Source organism: Aphelocoma coerulescens, unplaced genomic scaffold (assembly GCF_041296385.1).
Source record: "Aphelocoma coerulescens isolate FSJ_1873_10779 unplaced genomic scaffold, UR_Acoe_1.0 HiC_scaffold_70, whole genome shotgun sequence".
NCBI lineage: Eukaryota > Metazoa > Chordata > Aves > Passeriformes > Corvidae > Aphelocoma > Aphelocoma coerulescens.
This window is the reverse complement of record NW_027184055.1, coordinates 952,704-965,928: the sequence shown is the minus strand read 5'-3', so window position 1 is coordinate 965,928 and position 13,225 is coordinate 952,704. Positions and strand designations below refer to the sequence as shown.

Here is a 13,225-nt window from a genome sequence, read left to right as displayed (position 1 = left end):
GCAACAGAGACCCAGGGAAAGGACAGGCTGTGCCGGTCTGGACAAATTTGCAGGAAAATATCCTCTGGTAGAAGGCAGGTTACACCCAGCCCTCCCCCACCAGGTTCGGGAAAAAAGAATTTTCCTCGGAAGAAAGTGAAAGAGATAAAAACTATTTATTTAACAAACACACAGGAAAAGGATAACAATGCTAAATATTCAAACCTCTCGCTGTGGAGCGAAACCTGGGATAATTGGAGAGTCCTTCCGTGTTTCAGTGGGGTCTCCTGAAACATCCCTAGACAGCCAGGCCCGTGGAAAGAAATAGGGAGCGATTCTTGAGAGAAGTTTCAGAGCTCTTTCTTCTCCAGCCACATGGGCGGGGCACTGCCAAAGAACTGAGCAATCCCGGGACAAGCAGGGCCCTCCTGGCACAGGGCAACACAAAATAACCAGTGCTGAACAGGATTAGGGCACATGTGAGCAGGGAGCAGGGAGACCCCGTGCCCAGGCCATGCCTCTACCCCAGGGTCCCCTCTCCCATGACCTCATGGCAGGGGGGAGGAACCCCAACACTTCTGGAGGTGTAGTCTCCCTCCTCCTCCTTGGAGCTGGGCCATGGGCCCACATTCAGGGCCCCCACCTCGGTAGAAAATTCTCCCGGTGTGGTCTGATGTTGAAACAGTCAAGAAGAGAAGAAGTGAAAGAAACCCCCAAAGTCCCAGGAAAACAAAGTTCAAACTCTCCATCTCCCTGCAGAGAAAAGGAGCTGAAAACTGGCTCAAAAGCAAGAAGGTTGCTTCCTGCGCTCTTGCTGCAAGCAGGATGCAGAGGAGTGTGTATGTGTGTCCTTGAACAAACGCTCTGAGAAGTTTGTCCGGTTTTTTTTCCTCTCCCCCCTCTCAGGCTCAGTTGAAAGGCACAGAAATGCACCAAGTTAACTTCTGGGCATAGAGCAGCCATAGGGGATACACATCCTAAAGTCACCCCAAGACACAGGCACAGAGAATTCAGTGGAAAGACTCCGAGAATTCTGCTCCCAGAGATCATTCCTGCTCACACGGACCCTTGTAGAAAGGGACCATCATTACAGGCAGCCTGTACTGAGCATGTGGCTCCTGAGCAGGGTTTGTTGTTTAGGAAACCTGCTCAGGCTTTTCCATTCTTTCCTTGCAAACAGGAAAACTTCTCCTGGGCCTGTGTGCAGGCAGAGCCCTGAGGAGAGCAGGTGGCACATGGTGCGCTGGGCTGGGACAGCCAGCTGCAGAGCTCAAGGGAAGAAGCCCAAAGTGGCACAATGGCTCCTTGCCTTCACATGCAACACCTGGGTCACAATGGTCTCCTTGATTCCATGAGGCCCCACTGTGTCACAGTGGCTCCTTGGTTCCATGCGGTTCCGCAGTGTCACCATGGTGTCCTTTGATCCGCATTGTCATCATGGACAATTGGTTCCATGAGGCCCCGCAGTGTCACAATGGTCCCTTGGTTCCATAGGTTTTATGTTGTAACAATGGACTCCTTGCTTCTATGAGCTCGCCTGCTTTTTGCAGAGGTGTCTTTGGTTCCAACAAGGCCCCGCTGTGTCTCAGTGCACCCTGGCTTCCATGTGGATCTGGAGTATCACAAAGGCTCCTTGGTTGCACCAGGTCCTGCTGTGTCACAATGGATCCTGTGCTCCATGAGGCCCTCCAAAGTCATCATGGAGGCTTGCTTCCATGAGGTTCCATGATGTGCCAGTGGTCATCTTGGTTCCAGGAGTTTCCTTAGTGTCACAATGCTCTCCATGCTTCCATGATTCCCCACAATGTCCCAATGCTCTCCATGCTTCCATTAGGCCCTGCTTTGCCACAATGGTGCCCTTGTTTCCATGAGGCCCCGCTGTGTCACAATGGACGTATGGTTCCATGATGCTCCGTGGTGTCACCATGGTCTTCTTGAATCCGCAGTGTAACAATGGACCATTGGTTCCATGCGGCCTGGCCGTGTCACAATGGGCTCCTTGATTCCATGATTCCCCACGGTGTCACAATGGAGCCTTGTTTCTAGGAGGTTCTGTACTGTCACAATTGTCTCCTTGATGCCATCAGCCCCTGCAGTGTCACAAAGGCTCCTTGGTTCCATGAGGAACACAAAAGCTTTGCATCAACATTGAGCCACAGCTGCTGAACACAGCTGGCAACATCTGCTTGCATCAAAAGAGGGCTTCAAGCTGACAATGGCACCAGCAGCTTCCATCTGCAACAGAGACCCAGGGAAAGGACAGGCTGTGCCGGTCTGGACAAATTTGGAGGAAAATATCCTCTGGTAGAAGGCAGGTTACACCCAGCCCTCCCCCACCAGGTTCGGGAAAAAAGAATTTTCCTCGGAAGAAAGTGAAAGAGATAGAAACTCTTTATTTAACAAACACACAGCAAAAGGATAACAATGCTAAATATTCAAACCTCTCGCTGTGGAGAGAAAGCTGGGATAATTGGAGAGTCCTTCCGTGTTTCAGTGGGGTCTCCTGAAACATCCCTAGACAGCCAGGCCCGTGGAAAGAAATAGGGAGCGATTCTTGAGAGAAGTTTCAGAGCTCTTTCTTCTCCAGCCACATGGGCGGGGCACTGCCAAAGAACTGAGCAATCCCGGGACAAGCAGGGCCCTCCTGGCACAGGGCAACACAAAATAACCAGTGCTGAACAGGATTAGGGCACATGTGAGCAGGGAGCAGGGAGACCCCGTGCCCAGGCCATGCCTCTACCCCAGGGTCCCCTCTCCCATGACCTCATGGCAGGGGGGAGGAACCCCAACACTTCTGGAGGTGTAGTCTCCCTCCTCCTCCTTGGAGCTGGCTCATGGGCCCACATTCAGGGCCCCCACCTCGGTAGAAAATTCTCCCGGTGTGGTCTGATGTTGAAAGAGTCAAGAAGAGAAGAAGGGAAAAAAAACCCCAAAGTCCCAGGAGAACAAAGTTCAACTCTCCATCTCCCTGCAGAGAAAAGGAGCTGAAAACTGGCTCAAAAGCAAGAAGGTTGCTTCCTCCACCCTTGCTGCAAGCAGGATGCAGAGGAGTGTGTATGTGTGTCCTTGAACAAACGCTCTGAGAAGTTTGTCCGGTTTTTTTTCCTCTCCCCGCTCTCAGGCTCAGTTGAAAGGCACAGAAATGCACCAAGTTAACTTCTGGGCATAGAGCAGCCATAGGGGATACACATCCTAAAGTCACCCCAAGACACAGGCACAGAGAATTCAGTGGAAAGACTCCGAGAATTCTGCTCCCAGAGATCATTCCTGCTCACACTGACCCTTGTAGAAAGGGGCCATCGTTCCAGGCAGCCTGTACTGAGCATGTGGCTCCTGAGCGGGGTTTGTTGTTTAGGAAACCTGCTCAGGCTTTTCCATTCTTTCCTTGCAAACAGGAAAACTTCTCCTGGGCCTGTGTGCAGGCAGAGCCCTGAGGAGAGCAGGTGGCACATGGTGCGCTGGGCTGGGACAGCCAGCTGCAGAGCTCAAGGGAAGAAGCCCAAAGTGGCACAATGGCTCCTTGCCTTCACATGCAACACCTGGGTCACAATGGTCTCCTTGATTCCATGAGGCCCCACTGTGTCACAATGGCTCCTTGGTTCCATGCGGTTCCGCAGTGTCACCATGGTCTCCTTTGATCCGCATTGTCATCATGGACAATTGGTTCCATGAGGCCCCGCAGTGTCACAATGGTCCCTTGGTTCCATAGGTTTTATGTTGTAACAATGGACTCCTTGCTTCTATGAGCTCGCCTGCTTTTTGCAGAGGTGTCTTTGGTTCCAACAAGGCCCCGCTGTGTCTCAGTGCACCCTGGCTTCCATGCGCATCTGGAGTATCACAAAGGCTCCTTGGTTGCACCAGGTCCTGCTGTGTCACAATGGATCCTGTGCTCCATGAGGCCCTCCAAAGTCATCATGGAGGCTTGCTTCCATGAGGTTCCATGATGTGCCAGTGGTCATCTTGGTTCCAGGACTTTCCTTAGTGTCACAATGCTCTCCATGCTTCCATGATTCCCCACAATGTCCCAATGCTCTCCATGCTTCCATTAGGCCCTGCTTTGCCACAATGAACCCCTCGTTTCCATGAGGCCCCGCTGTGTCACAATGGACTATGGTTCCGTGATGCTCCGTGCTGTCACCATGGTCCTCTTGAATCCGCAGTGTAACAATGAACCATTGGTTCCATGCGGCCTGGCCATGTCACAATGTGCTCCTTGATTCCATGATTCCCCACGGTGTCACAATGGAGCCTTGTTTCTAGGAGGTTCTGTACTGTCACAATTGATGCCATCAGCCCCTGCAGTGTCACAAAGGCTCCTTGGTTCCATGAGGAACACAAAAGCTTTGCAGAAACATTGAGCCACAGCTGCTGAACACAGCTGGCAACATCTGCTGCATCAAAAGAGGGCTTCAAGCTGAGAATGGCACCAGCAGCTTCCATCTGCAACAGAGACCCAGGGAAAGGACAGGCTGTGCCGGTCTGGACAAATTTGGAGGAAAATATCCTCTGGTAGAAGGCAGGTTACACCCAGCCCTCCCCCACCAGGTTCGGGAAAAAAGAATTTTCCTCGGAAGAAAGTGAAAGAGATAGAAACTGTTTATTTAACAAACACACAGCAAAAGGATAACAATGCTAAATATTCAAACCTCTCGCTGTGGAGAGAAAGCTGGGATAATTGGAGAGTCCTTCCGTGTTTCAGTGGGGTCTCCTGAAACATCCCTAGACAGCGAGGCCCGTGGAAAGAAATAGGGAGCGATTCTTGAGAGAAGTTTCAGAGCTCTTTCTTCTCCAGCCACATGGGCGGGGCACTGCCAAAGAACTGAGCAATCCCGGGACAAGCAGGGCCCTCCTGGCACAGGGCAACACAAAATAACCAGTGCTGAACAGGATTAGGGCACATGTGAGCAGGGAGCAGGGAGACCCCGTGCCCAGGCCATGCCTCTACCCCAGGGTCCCCTCTCCCATGACCTCATGGCAGGGGGGAGGAACCCCAACACTTCTGGAGGTGTAGTCTCCCTCCTCCTCCTTGGAGCTGGCTCATGGGCCCACATTCAGGGCCCCCACCTCGGGCGAAAATTGTCCCAGTGTGGTCTGATGTTGAAACAGTCAAGAAGAGAAGAAGGGAAAAAAACCCCCAAAGTCCCAGGAGAACAAAGTTCAACTCTCCATCTCCCTGCAGTGAAAAGGAGCTGAAAACTGGCTCAAAAGCAAGAAGGTTGCTTCCTCCACCCTTGCTGCAAGCAGGATGCAGAGGAGTGTGTATGTGTGTCCTTGAACAAACGCTCTGAGAAGTTTGTCCGGTTTTTTTTTCCTCTCCCCCCTCTCAGGCTCAGTTGAAAGGCACAGAAATGCACCAAGTTAACTTCTGGGCATAGAGCAGCCATAGGGGATACACATCCTAAAGTCACCCCAAGACACAGGCACAGAGAATTCAGTGGAAAGACTCTGAGAATTCTGCTCCCAGAGATCATTCCTGCTCACACGGACCCTTGTAGAAAGGGACCATCATTCCAGGCAGCCTGTACTGAGCATGTGGCTCCTGAGCGGGGTTTGTTGTTTAGGAAACCTGCTCAGGCTTTTCCATTCTTTCCTTGCAAACAGGAAAACTTCTCCTGGGCCTGTGTGCAGGCAGAGCCCTGAGGAGAGCAGGTGGCACATGGTGCGCTGGGCTGGGACAGCCAGCTGCAGAGCTCAAGGGAAGAAGCCCAAAGTGGCACAATGGCTCCTTGCCTTCACATGCAACACCTGGGTCACAATGGTCTCCTTGATTCCATGAGGCCCCACTGTGTCACAGTGGCTCCTTGGTTCCATGCGGTTCCGCAGTGTCACCATGGTGTCCTTTGATCCGCATTGTCATCATGGACAATTGGTTCCATGAGGCCCCGCAGTGTCACAATGGTCCCTTGGTTCCATAGGTTTTATGTTGTAACAATGGACTCCTTGCTTCTATGAGCTCGCCTGCTTTTTGCAGAGGTGTCTTTGGTTCCAACAAGGCCCCGCTGTGTCTCAGTGCACCCTGGCTTCCATGTGGATCTGGAGTATCACAAAGGCTCCTTGGTTCCACCAGGTCCTGCTGTGTCACAATGGATCCTGTGCTCCATGAGGCCCTCCAAAGTCATCATGGAGGCTTGCTTCCATGAGGTTCCATGATGTGCCAGTGGTCATCTTGGTTCCAGGAGTTTCCTTAGTGTCACAATGCTCTCCATGCTTCCATGATTCCCCACAATGTCCCAATGCTCTCCATGCTTCCATTAGGCCCTGCTTTGCCACAATGGTGCCCTTGTTTCCATGAGGCCCCGCTGTGTCACAATGGACGTATGGTTCCATGATGCTCCGTGGTGTCACCATGGTCTTCTTGAATCCGCAGTGTAACAATGGACCATTGGTTCCATGCGGCCTGGCCGTGTCACAATGGGCTCCTTGATTCCATGATTCCCCACGGTGTCACAATGGAGCCTTGTTTCTAGGAGGTTCTGTACTGTCACAATTGTCTCCTTGATGCCATCAGCCCCTGCAGTGTCACAAAGGCTCCTTGGTTCCATGAGGAACACAAAAGCTTTGCAGAAACATTGAGCCACAGCTGCTGAACACAGCTGGCAACATCTGCTTGCATCAAAAGAGGGCTTCAAGCTGAGAATGGCACCAGCAGCTTCCATCTGCAACAGAGACCCAGGGAAAGGACAGGCTGTGCCGGTCTGGACAAATGTGGAGGAAAATATCCTCTGGTAGAAGGCAGGTTACACCCAGCCCTCCCCCACCAGGTTCGGGAAAAAAGAATTTTCCTCGGAAGAAAGTGAAAGAGATAAAAACTATTTATTTAACAAACACACAGGAAAAGGATAACAATGCTAAATATTCAAACCTCTCGCTGTGGAGCGAAACCTGGGATAATTGGAGAGTCCTTCCGTGTTTCAGTGGGGTCTCCTGAAACATCCCTAGACAGCCAGGCCCGTGGAAAGAAATAGGGAGCGATTCTTGAGAGAAGTTTCAGAGCTCTTTCTTCTCCAGCCACATGGGCGGGGCACTGCCAAAGAACTGAGCAATCCCGGGACAAGCAGGGCCCTCCTGGCACAGGGCAACACAAAATAACCAGTGCTGAACAGGATTAGGGCACATGTGAGCAGGGAGCAGGGAGACCCCGTGCCCAGGCCATGCCTCTACCCCAGGGTCCCCTCTCCCATGACCTCATGGCAGGGGGGAGGAACCCCAACACTTCTGGAGGTGTAGTCTCCCTCCTCCTCCTTGGAGCTGGGCCATGGGCCCACATTCAGGGCCCCCACCTCGGTAGAAAATTGTCCCGGTGTGGTCTGATGTTGAAACAGTCAAGAAGAGAAGAAGTGAAAGAAACCCCCAAAGTCCCAGGAAAACAAAATTCAAACTCTCCATCTCCCTGCAGAGAAAAGGAGCTGAAAACTGGCTCAAAAGCAAGAAGGTTGCTTCCTGCGCTCTTGCTGCAAGCAGGATGCAGAGGAGTGTGTATGTGTGTCCTTGAACAAACGCTCTGAGAAGTTTGTCCGGTTTTTTTTCCTCTCCCCCCTCTCAGGCTCAGTTGAAAGGCACAGAAATGCACCAAGTTAACTTCTGGGCATAGAGCAGCCATAGGGGATACACATCCTAAAGTCACCCCAAGACACAGGCACAGAGAATTCAGTGGAAAGACTCTGAGAATTCTGCTCCCAGAGATCATTCCTGCTCACACGGACCCTTGTAGAAAGGGACCATCATTACAGGCAGCCTGTACTGAGCATGTGGCTCCTGAGCAGGGTTTGTTGTTTAGGAAACCTGCTCAGGCTTTTCCATTCTTTCCTTGCAAACAGGAAAACTTCTCCTGGGCCTGTGTGCAGGCAGAGCCCTGAGGAGAGCAGGTGGCACATGGTGCGCTGGGCTGGGACAGCCAGCTGCAGAGCTCAAGGGAAGAAGCCCAAAGTGGCACAATGGCTCCTTGCCTTCACATGCAACACCTGGGTCACAATGGTCTCCTTGATTCCATGAGGCCCCACTGTGTCACAGTGGCTCCTTGGTTCCATGCGGTTCCGCAGTGTCACCATGGTGTCCTTTGATCCGCATTGTCATCATGGACAATTGGTTCCATGAGGCCCCGCAGTGTCACAATGGTCCCTTGGTTCCATAGGTTTTATGTTGTAACAATGGACTCCTTGCTTCTATGAGCTCGCCTGCTTTTTGCAGAGGTGTCTTTGGTTCCAACAAGGCCCCGCTGTGTCTCAGTGCACCCTGGCTTCCATGTGGATCTGGAGTATCACAAAGGCTCCTTGGTTCCACCAGGTCCTGCTGTGTCACAATGGATCCTGTGCTCCATGAGGCCCTCCAAAGTCATCATGGAGGCTTGGTTCCATGAGGTTCCATGATGTGCCAGTGGTCATCTTGGTTCCAGGAGTTTCCTTAGTGTCACAATGCTCTCCATGCTTCCATGATTCCCCACAATGTCCCAATGCTCTCCATGCTTCCATTAGGCCCTGCTTTGCCACAATGGTGCCCTTGTTTCCATGAGGCCCCGCTGTGTCACAATGGACGTATGGTTCCATGATGCTCCGTGGTGTCACCATGGTCTTCTTGAATCCGCAGTGTAACAATGGACCATTGGTTCCATGCGGCCTGGCCGTGTCACAATGGGCTCCTTGATTCCATGATTCCCCACGGTGTCACAATGGAGCCTTGTTTCTAGGAGGTTCTGTACTGTCACAATTGTCTCCTTGATGCCATCAGCCCCTGCAGTGTCACAAAGGCTCCTTGGTTCCATGAGGAACACAAAAGCTTTGCAGAAACATTGAGACACAGCTGCTGAACACAGCTGGCAACATCTGCTTGCATCAAAAGAGGGCTTCAAGCTGACAATGGCACCAGCAGCTTCCATCTGCAACAGAGACCCAGGGAAAGGACAGGCTGTGCCGGTCTGGACAAATTTGGAGGAAAATATCCTCTGGTAGAAGGCAGGTTACACCCAGCCCTCCCCCACCAGGTTCGGGAAAAAAGAATTTTCCTCGGAAGAAAGTGAAAGAGATAAAAACTATTTATTTAACAAACACACAGCAAAAGGATAACAATGCTAAATATTCAAACCTCTCGCTGTGGAGCGAAACCTGGGATAATTGGAGAGTCCTTCCGTGTTTCAGTGGGGTCTCCTGAAACATCCCTAGACAGCGAGGCCCGTGGAAAGAAATAGGGAGCGATTCTTGAGAGAAGTTTCAGAGCTCTTTCTTCTCCAGCCACATGGGCGGGGCACTGCCAAAGAACTGAGCAATCCCGGGACAAGCAGGGCCCTCCTGGCACAGGGCAACACAAAATAACCAGTGCTGAACAGGATTAGGGCACATGTGAGCAGGGAGCAGGGAGACCCCGTGCCCAGGCCATGCCTCTACCCCAGGGTCCCCTCTCCCTTGACCTCATGGCAGGGGGGAGGAACCCCAACACTTCTGGAGGTGTAGTCTCCCTCCTCCTCCTTGGAGCTGGGCCATGGGCCCACATTCAGGGCCCCCACCTCGGTAGAAAATTCTCCCGGTGTGGTCTGATGTTGAAACAGTCAAGAAGAGAAGAAGCGAAAGAAACCCCCAAAGTCCCAGGAAAACAAAGTTCAACTCTCCATCTCCCTGCAGAGAAAAGGAGCTGAAAACTGGCTCAAAAGCAAGAAGGTTGCTTCCTGCGCTCTTGCTGCAAGCAGGATGCAGAGGAGTGTGTATGTGTGTCCTTGAACAAACGCTCTGAGAAGTTTGTCCGGTGGTTTTTTCCTCTCCCCCCTCTCAAGCTCAGTTGAAAGGCACAGAAATGCACCAAGTTAACTTCGGGGCATAGAGCAGCCATAGGGGATACACATCCTAAAGTCACCCCAAGACACAGGCACAGAGAATTCAGTGGAAAGACTCCGAGAATTCTGCTCCCAGAGATCATTCCTGCTCACACGGACCCTTGTAGAAAGGGGCCATCGTTCCAGGCAGCCTGTACTGAGCATGTGGCTCCTGAGCGGGGTTTGTTGTTTAGGAAACCTGCTCAGGCTTTTCCATTCTTTCCTTGCAAACAGGAAAACTTCTCCTGGGCCTGTGTGCAGGCAGAGCCCTGAGGAGAGCAGGTGGCACATGGTGCGCTGGGCTGGGACAGCCAGCTGCAGAGCTCAAGGGAAGAAGCCCAAAGTGGCACAATGGCTCCTTGCCTTCACATGCAACACCTGGGTCACAATGGTCTCCTTGATTCCATGAGGCCCCACTGTGTCACAGTGGCTCCTTGGTTCCATCAGGTTCCGCAGTGTCACCATGGTCTCCTTTGATGCGCATTGTCATCATGGACAATTGGTTCCATGAGGCCCCGCAGTGTCACAATGGTCCCTTGGTTCCATAGGTTTTATGTTGTAACAATGGACTCCTTGCTTCTATGAGCTCGCCTGCTTTTTGCAGAGGTGTCTTTGGTTCCAACAAGGCCCCGCTGTGTCTCAGTGCACCCTGGCTTCCATGCGCATCTGGAGTATCACAAATGCTCCTTGGTTGCACCAGGTCCTGCTGTGTCACAATGGATCCTGTGCTCCATGAGGCCCTCCAAAGTCATCATGGAGGCTTGCTTCCATGAGGTTCCATGATGTGCCAGTGGTCATCTTGGTTCCAGGAGTTTCCTTAGTGTCACAATGCTCTCCATGCTTCCATGATTCCTCACAATGTCCCAATGCTCTCCATGCTTCCATTAGGCCCTGCTTTGCCACAATGGTGCCCTTGTTTCCATGAGGCCCCGCTGTGTCACAATGGACGTATGGTTCCATGATGCTCCGTGGTGTCACCATGGTCTTCTTGAATCCGCAGTGTAACAATGGACCATTGGTTCCATGCGGCCTGGCCGTGTCACAATGGGCTCCTTGAGTCCACGATTCCCCACGGTGTCACAATGGAGCCTTGTTTCTAGGAGGTTCTGTACTGTCACAATTGTCTCCTTGATGCCATCAGCCCCTGCAGTGTCACAAAGGCTCCTTGGTTCCATGAGGAACACAAAAGCTTTGCATCAACATTGAGACACAGCTGCTGAACACAGCTGGCAACATCTGCTTGCATCAAAAGAGGGCTTCAAGCTGAGAATGGCACCAGCAGCTTCCATCTGCAACAGAGACCCAGGGAAAGGACAGGCTGTGCCGGTCTGGACAAATTTGCAGGAAAATATCCTCTGGTAGAAGGCAGGTTACACCCAGCCCTCCCCCACCAGGTTCGGGAAAAAAGAATTTTCCTCGGAAGAAAGTGAAAGAGATAAAAACTATTTATTTAACAAACACACAGGAAAAGGATAACAATGCTAAATATTCAAACCTCTCGCTGTGGAGCGAAACCTGGGATAATTGGAGAGTCCTTCCGTGTTTCAGTGGGGTCTCCTGAAACATCCCTAGACAGCCAGGCCCGTGGAAAGAAATAGGGAGCGATTCTTGAGAGAAGTTTCAGAGCTCTTTCTTCTCCAGCCACATGGGCGGGGCACTGCCAAAGAACTGAGCAATCCCGGGACAAGCAGGGCCCTCCTGGCACAGGGCAACACAAAATAACCAGTGCTGAACAGGATTAGGGCACATGTGAGCAGGGAGCAGGGAGACCCCGTGCCCAGGCCATGCCTCTACCCCAGGGTCCCCTCTCCCATGACCTCATGGCAGGGGGGAGGAACCCCAACACTTCTGGAGGTGTAGTCTCCCTCCTCCTCCTTGGAGCTGGGCCATGGGCCCACATTCAGGGCCCCCACCTCGGTAGAAAATTCTCCCGGTGTGGTCTGATGTTGAAACAGTCAAGAAGAGAAGAAGTGAAAGAAACCCCCAAAGTCCCAGGAAAACAAAGTTCAAACTCTCCATCTCCCTGCAGAGAAAAGGAGCTGAAAACTGGCTCAAAAGCAAGAAGGTTGCTTCCTGCGCTCTTGCTGCAAGCAGGATGCAGAGGAGTGTGTATGTGTGTCCTTGAACAAACGCTCTGAGAAGTTTGTCCGGTTTTTTTTCCTCTCCCCCCTCTCAGGCTCAGTTGAAAGGCACAGAAATGCACCAAGTTAACTTCTGGGCATAGAGCAGCCATAGGGGATACACATCCTAAAGTCACCCCAAGACACAGGCACAGAGAATTCAGTGGAAAGACTCCGAGAATTCTGCTCCCAGAGATCATTCCTGCTCACACGGACCCTTGTAGAAAGGGACCATCATTACAGGCAGCCTGTACTGAGCATGTGGCTCCTGAGCAGGGTTTGTTGTTTAGGAAACCTGCTCAGGCTTTTCCATTCTTTCCTTGCAAACAGGAAAACTTCTCCTGGGCCTGTGTGCAGGCAGAGCCCTGAGGAGAGCAGGTGGCACATGGTGCGCTGGGCTGGGACAGCCAGCTGCAGAGCTCAAGGGAAGAAGCCCAAAGTGGCACAATGGCTCCTTGCCTTCACATGCAACACCTGGGTCACAATGGTCTCCTTGATTCCATGAGGCCCCACTGTGTCACAGTGGCTCCTTGGTTCCATGCGGTTCCGCAGTGTCACCATGGTGTCCTTTGATCCGCATTGTCATCATGGACAATTGGTTCCATGAGGCCCCGCAGTGTCACAATGGTCCCTTGGTTCCATAGGTTTTATGTTGTAACAATGGACTCCTTGCTTCTATGAGCTCGCCTGCTTTTTGCAGAGGTGTCTTTGGTTCCAACAAGGCCCCGCTGTGTCTCAGTGCACCCTGGCTTCCATGTGGATCTGGAGTATCACAAAGGCTCCTTGGTTCCACCAGGTCCTGCTGTGTCACAATGGATCCTGTGCTCCATGAGGCCCTCCAAAGTCATCATGGAGGCTTGCTTCCATGAGGTTCCATGATGTGCCAGTGGTCATCTTGGTTCCAGGAGTTTCCTTAGTGTCACAATGCTCTCCATGCTTCCATGATTCCCCACAATGTCCCAATGCTCTCCATGCTTCCATTAGGCCCTGCTTTGCCACAATGGTGCCCTTGTTTCCATGAGGCCCCGCTGTGTCACAATGGACGTATGGTTCCATGATGCTCCGTGGTGTCACCATGGTCTTCTTGAATCCGCAGTGTAACAATGGACCATTGGTTCCATGCGGCCTGGCCGTGTCACAATGGGCTCCTTGATTCCATGATTCCCCACGGTGTCACAATGGAGCCTTGTTTCTAGGAGGTTCTGTACTGTCACAATTGTCTCCTTGATGCCATCAGCCCCTGCAGTGTCACAAAGGCTCCTTGGTTCCATGAGGAACACAAAAGCTTTGCATCAACATTGAGCCACAGCTGCTGAACACAGCTGGC

General features: G+C 52.1%; 1 pseudogene; it reads left to right on the top strand.

Moving 5' to 3' along the window:
- LOC138102326 (zinc finger protein 850-like) overlaps positions 1 to 13,225 on the top strand; it is a 1,260,715-nt pseudogene that overhangs the window by 861,939 nt on the left and 385,551 nt on the right.